Source organism: Penaeus monodon, chromosome 16 (assembly GCF_015228065.2).
Source record: "Penaeus monodon isolate SGIC_2016 chromosome 16, NSTDA_Pmon_1, whole genome shotgun sequence".
NCBI classification, from domain to species: Eukaryota; Metazoa; Arthropoda; class Malacostraca; order Decapoda; family Penaeidae; genus Penaeus; species Penaeus monodon.
Window position 1 is genome coordinate 19,269,298 of NC_051401.1, and position 7,500 is coordinate 19,276,797.

Below are 7,500 nucleotides of genomic sequence, written 5' to 3' on the forward strand. Positions count from 1 at the left end.
GACATATTACGCTAGTATTAATTAAAAAGTTCCCGTCGGCTCAAATAGTAAATTATTCCGGCGGTGGTTCCGATCTCGGTCTATAATGTCATCGGGTTCCAATAATTATCGAGTAACTTGAAAAAGGGCGGTTGGACATCGTAGAGTTGCAGGGCGAAGCTATTGAACTCTACTACGTTCTGCCGCTGCTGTCTTAAAGCTAAAGGGAATATCAATGATATGTGTGTGAGGAGAATGGGGGGTGGGGGGTAGTGGGAAAGGGGGATTAAGGGAAGTAAAGGGGGAGGGGCTATGTGGGAGGAAGAGGAGGAGGAAACAGAGTGTGTGTGTGAGTGTGCGTGTACATCGAGGTAGATAAACAGACATATATATATATATATATATATATATATATATATATATATATATATATATATATATATATATATATATATGTATATATATACAATATATATATAGAGAGAGAGAGAGAAAGAGAAAGAGAGAGAGAGAGAGAGTGAGGAAGACACGCACACTAACACACACACACACAAACACATACAGGGAGAGAGAAAGAGGTGGGGGGGGGGCGAGGGATACAAAGAGCGAGCGAGCGAGAGAGAGAGAGAGAGAGAGAGAGAGAGAGAGAGAGAGAGAGAGAGAGAGAGTGAGAGAGAGAGAGAGAGAGAGAGAGAGAGAGAGAGAGAGAGAGAGAGAGAGAGAGAGAGAGAGAGAGAGAGAGAGAGAGAGAGAGAGAGAGAGAGAGAGAGAGAGAGAGAGAGAGAGAGAGAGAGAGAAGTCAATGTAGACAGACAGACATAAATGGATAGAACTTAAAACAAATATAGAAATAGACAAAGCATAGTTTTCTTTCTTTCTTTTCTCTTCTAAGAAAAAGAGACAAAAGGAAGAGATTGGGAAAGAAAAAGTAGGAGAGTCTTAAGAGTTTATGATGAATAGAAGCACCAAGAGCGAGTGGAGTGGAACAGAGTGTAAGAACTGGGAGAAAATTGCAAAATGAAATAGGAGAGAGAGAGAGAGAGAGAGAGAGAGAGAGAGAGAGAGAGAGAGAGAGAGAGAGAGAGAGAGAGAGAGAAATAGATTGAGATAGATAGATAGATAGATAGACAGATAGATAGAGAGAGAAAGAGAAAGAGAGAAGAGGAGGATAAAAAAAATATCAAGGTAAATAGAGAAAAAAAAATGGTGTAGCAAAGAGACAAGAAATCCTAAAACGGCAAAGATAAATAAGCAATACAGAAATATTGCCAGGAATATAGAGAGGAAAATGGAGGAGGAGACTGCAGAAAAGGAGAATTCGAACGGTGACAAAAAAAAAAAAAAAAAGACAATGGAAAAGTGGACCTTTTTATCTTTTTCCAAAAGGTTTTAGCATATATTTAATCATAACGATTTCCTTGATTGCCTTATTGTTTTAAAAAATATATATAACATTAATGATTTCATAACACTTTACAATATCATTTAATTTCATCGACATTAACTCACTGATATTTTTCATTACCTTTTATCGAAACGTAATCATCGAAATCATAACCCAGAACCCAATCGCATTTCATCTTCTGATATCATCTAAAGTAAAACTACTTTATATAATTGCCGATGCCATCAGATGATAATCGCCTGAATCAACAAATCCTATCTATATTCTCACGGTTTAGTGAATACAAAAAGGAGTACCAAAGACTCTAATTTTACGCCATGATAGGACCTCGTTGGGACCACTCTTAAGAAAAGGGAAGGACGAGGGTGATCAACTTCCTAAGGTATGAGAAATTAGTTTCAGTGGTACGATTTTGACAAGGTGGTTGTAATGGCGACGGTTGTAAGGTCGAAATGTCAAATAATTTGTAATGGTTTGTGGATTTATCTTTTTTTTTCATTTATGTATAATTTTCTTAGTGATGTGTAGGGTTGCTGAAGAGAGACTGGAGAGAAAGAAAGACATAAAATAAGGTAAATAGAGACAGAAAGAGATAGAAACAGAGAAAGATAGGCAGAAAAAACAAAGATAAAGCGAGACAAAGAAAACAATGGGCAGAAAGAAAGAGAGAGAGGCGCACAGAAGAGATGACAGAAAGAGATAGATAGACAAAGCAAAAGAAAGAAGGATAAAAGTTAAAAGATAAGAGAACGATAGACAAGGCAGAGAATGAAATGAAAAGAGAGAAGAGTAACAGAAAAAAGTAAGATATATTGATGGAGAAGAAGAAAGTCGTAAAGAAAATAGGTATATAGACAGTGTGAAAGAGAAAGAGAAATAGGCAAAGAAGCAGAGAGATAAAGAAAGAGAAAGCAGGATAGACCAGAAGAAAAGAAAGGAAGGAAGAGAGGCATAAAATAAAGAAATACAGATACAAAAAGAAGGAAATATAGAAGGAAAAGAAGGGAGCGATATGAGCCTCACCTTAGAATTCCTTGTCTACCATAACGCTATAACATGTTGTCCTTCACAGCTTCCCCAAAATACTCACATACAAACACACACACACACACACACACACACACACACACACACACACACACACACACACACACACACACACACGCACGCACGCACACACACACCATCCCATACATACACAAAGCTTCCTCCCCAGCCCATACCCAGCGGGGCAGAGGAAGAGCGTGGAAGAGCCTAGAAAGGAGTTATAGATCCGAAGGGAATTTAATCCCTCTTATCAACGCCCTAGAGACAATCCTGTAGCCTACATTCTGGCATTTATCGTACCTTTGCTGTGTCTTTTTGTCGATGCTGATTTATTGTTATCTGTTGTTATTCTTCTGGTTTTATCTCGATTATGATTTTTATTGAGATCTTTTGTTTAGACCTTTCCCTCAATGACTTCTTTGTTTTGTTTTGTTTTACTTTCTGGCTTTAGGTCTTCTGTTGCTGGTGCATGTTGCGTTTCAGTTTTTTTTCGTTATATATATATATATATATATATATATAATATATATATATATATATATATATATATATATATATATTTTTTTTTTTTTTTTTTTTTTTTTTTTTTTTTTTTTTACTGTATATTCTTTAAAAAAGTCACTCGTTTGGCTGAGATTTCGTTGTTTTTCTTTCATTTCTATTTTTTTTCCATTTCTGTCTTTATTTATGTCCCTATTTCTCAAACTCATCATCCACACATATCCTGTCTGTCTCCCTCTCCTTTCTCTCTTCATTTCCATTTATTTTACTTTCTTATCCCTTCTGCTCTTTCTCATTATATTCTTTTCCTCTTTATTACCCATCTCCCCTGTCTCCCACCCTCAATCCTCTCATTTCACACTTCCTTTACGTGAGCTTCGGGACGAGATAATTGCAAATAATCCGGTTCACTCAGATATACGATCCTGGTAGGTGTAACACGGAGGAGGAGGAGGAGGAAGAAGGGGGAAGGGAAAGGTGGAGGTAGAGGAGAAAGGAGGGAGAAGAAGAATGAAGGAATAAGACGGAGAGGGGGAAAGGGGAGGAGGAGGAGGAGGAGGAGGAGGAGGAAGAGGAGGAGGAGGAGGAAGAGGAAAAGGAAGGAGGAGGAACAGGAGGAGGAGGAAGATAAAGAGGAAGAGGAGGGAGTAGTAGTAGTAGTAGGAGGAGGAGGGCTAGAAGGATGATGAAGAGGAAGAGGAAAATGATGAAGAAGCTGAGGAGGAAGGTGTAACATGAGAAGAGGAAGGAAGAAGGGACGAAAGAGAAAGTATGAGATGTTTGAGGAGAAGGAGGCGCAAGACAGAGAGAGAAGAAGGGGAAGGTTAGAAGAACTTTGAAGAGGAGAAGAAGGAAAGAAGGGGGGTGAAGAAATGAAGAGAGGAACGCGGTGGGAGTGAGGATAGAACGAAAGAGTCTGAAGATTTATTTCAAATTCAGATTCGAAACACTTCATTTTGTTAATCACAACGACCTTTCTTTTTACGTAGATTGTAATTAAAGAATCAAGTACACACGTAGAAAAAGGAGACTTTCATATCATAAAAAGATATGATACAATGTTTGATCTTTTTGAATGCACGATGGCCTTGATAATTAGAATATGCTCTTTAATTTTGTTTTGAAAGTAATCAGTCTAAATATATCTATCGTTTTAGGTATGAGTTTTCAGGTCAGTGGTCATGTTTATTTTTTCTTTATCTGCCTTTTGACATGCAAAAAGTTAACTTTGCCTGTTTGGACAACTTTTATCTTGTTCATTGTTTGCAGAGGTAATAGCCATTGAGGATGTTGTTCATGTATTTATGAATGAGTACGTATGTGTCATATTTGCATTTTTACTCGAAATATTTTTAATTTGTTTATCATTTCGAAAAAAAATAATGTTCTTCGTTTGCAAGGGGATTTTAATTGCTTCTGTACTTTTCTATAAAGGTTGTCAACGTGAGTCTTACAGGTCAAATTTTCGTCTATATGTATTCCTTTAGATGACGAATGGAGGGAAAGGGAAAGTGTAAAAAGGGGCATGGAAAAGGGGAAGACGTATGGGGAAGGGGGAAGAGACATAAAGAGGAAATAAAAAGAATGGGCGAGATAGAAGGGCGACAGATAGAGAGGCAAGATGAGGGAGGAGATGGAGATAGTAAGTGGTAAAGAAAAGGAGAAAAATTATAACAGTGACATTAACAATTATCATAATCATGATGGCAGTAATAATAATAATAATGATGATGATGATTATTATAACAATAATTATGATAAAGATAACAATGATAATGACAATAATGGCAATGATAGTAATAATGATAATAATAATATTGATAATGATAATAATAATAACAAAATAATAAAAATATCAACAACAACAACAGCAATAACAGCAACATCAACAACAACAACAACAACAACAACAACAACAACAAAAACAACAACAACAATAATAATAATAGTAATAATAATAATAATGCTAAGAATAATGATAATAAGACTACTACTACTACTACTACTACTACTACTACTACTACTAATGATAATAATAATAATAATGATAATAATAATAATAATAATAATAATAATAATAATAATAATAATAATAATATTAATAATAATAATAATAATGATAATAATAATAATAATCATGATAATAAAGATAATAGTAATGATGAATTCATAATAATGATAATAATGGTAATAATGAACATGAGAATACTTCTACTACTACTACCACTAATAATATTAATGATAATAATGATAATGATAAGAATGGTGATGATGATATTGCTACTACTACTATAATAATAATAATAATAATAATAATAATAATAATAATAATAATAATAATAATAATAAAAAAAAAAAAAAAAATAATAATAATAATAATAGTAATAATAATAACAATAATAATAATAATAATAATAATAATAATAATAATAATAATAATAATAATATTAATGATAATAATAATGATAATGATAATAATTATAATTATAATAATAATGATGATAATGATGATGATAATAATGACAGTAAAGAAGGAAGGACAGAGAGGCAAGAAGACAAAAATTAAGACAGAATATAAGATAAAGAGGAGACCCTAGAGATAAGAAGGACTCGCCTTCTTGCGCCACAAACGGGAAAGCAAGAAGTTCAAAGCCTGGAGACGGCGACAGGTGTCTCGCGAGCAACAAACGTGTTAGCGGGCGATGCATCTTAGGGTTAAAGAGGAAGAAACGGGTTGTCTCTTTTTTTTTTGGCAAAGGGGAAGATCTTGCGGTGTTGGAGGTGATGTTGGAGATGGTGCTGAAAGATGGTGTTGAAGATCGTGTGGTTGGGTTCACTGGTGGTGAGGTTCTGTAGTGTTTTTAAATGTTGAAATTCGCGTGGTCTGGTTTAGAAAAGGAAGATTTTACGGTGTTGATGGTTTTAGGATAAGGAAAATAATGAAGGTGTATGACGATGAATATAATTTAAATTGTGTGATGCTAAAAATATCGAGGCTTTGTTTCCGCTCTCAAAGGAATTGGCAAGGTTTTGTATTGCTTTATGGTGATGAAGGCGAGGATGCTGCTTTCTGAGGAAGTCGTGTGGTCTGATCTACAACAGTGAGCTTTTGTAATATTGGACATTGCTTGTTATTGTTTTTATTGGCGAGAGAGGGTGACGCTTTCTGGATTGTCCCAAACCGCCGACGTTGGAGGTAGTACAATTCGTTCCCTTCTGGAAAGTGGTGGTTTATGGTAGTTTATGGTGCTGAAGATCATTTAGTTTTTGTTTCTAAAGGTTACATGGTGTTTTATGATATTGGAGGTATTATGGAAAACCTTATTTTGTTTTCCTTTCACGTGCGCAGTAATGTCTAGGTAGACGATGAAGTTTTATGGTATCGTATATTTTCAGGGAATACGGTGTTCAAGGTTAATGAGGATAATAATCAATAGTGTTGATGATATCTCTTTATATTATGGACAGTGCAGGTTTTGCGATAGAAGTAATCTGGCTAATATTTTAGGATTGCGATGGTGATGGCGTAAGCTGTGAATAATAGTGTAATGTGATGGAGTTAAGCGTGTCTTCATTATCGTTTTCAAAGGATAATGAAGTAAGAGGAACATGTGTTTGACATCAAATGATGGAATGATAACGCTTTAGAATATCATATAAAATGGTAATTTGTATCATATTAGGAGATGACGAGGTATGATGAAGAGGTGGCGCAAATTAGAAGTCACATATTTTAGCTTAAAAGAAATATGAATAATATCTCTTTGTTATGTCTCATGATTTTTTTTTTTTGCGGAAATGTTTATTTTATTATTATTATTATTATTATTATTATTATTATTATTATTATCATTATTATTATTATTATTATTATTATTATTATTATTATTATTATTATTATTATTATTATTGTTATTATTACTATTATTATTATTATTATTATTATTATTATTATTATTATTATTATTACATTATTATTATTATTATCAATTTTTTGGTCACACACACATATTGATATGTTTTATTGCTATATATATAGTCTTATTTCTGTTTAGTTAACTATACAATTATTTACCCTTTCCTCTCTATGGGTCTATTTTTAAGAAGATACATCAAGTACTTTTCTGATGCAGATACTTTTCTTCCTTTCCCTCACTGATAGCAATTCTCAGTCATCATTGGTACCTAGGAAAAACAAACGTGATAACGATAATATCAAAGAAAAAGACAAAATCCTAAAACGTCGCTTAATATAGGAGAGAAGAATCCTCTCGAGAACGTATCGTTCCCAAAAGACGTATGAAACTCCTTCGTTTTTTTTCTTCGTAACACGGCTATGGCGACAGTAACAACAACGAAAAAAAGGAAAAACCGAAAAGCATTTCTTGTAGTTTAGAACGTGCTCACACACGCACAGACACACTCACACACACACACACACACACACACACACACACACACACACACACACACACACACACACACACACACACACACACACTCACACACTTTACTACGTTTGATTCTCGACAGGAAAAAAAACGAAATGTTTTTTGGCCCTTTTCCAG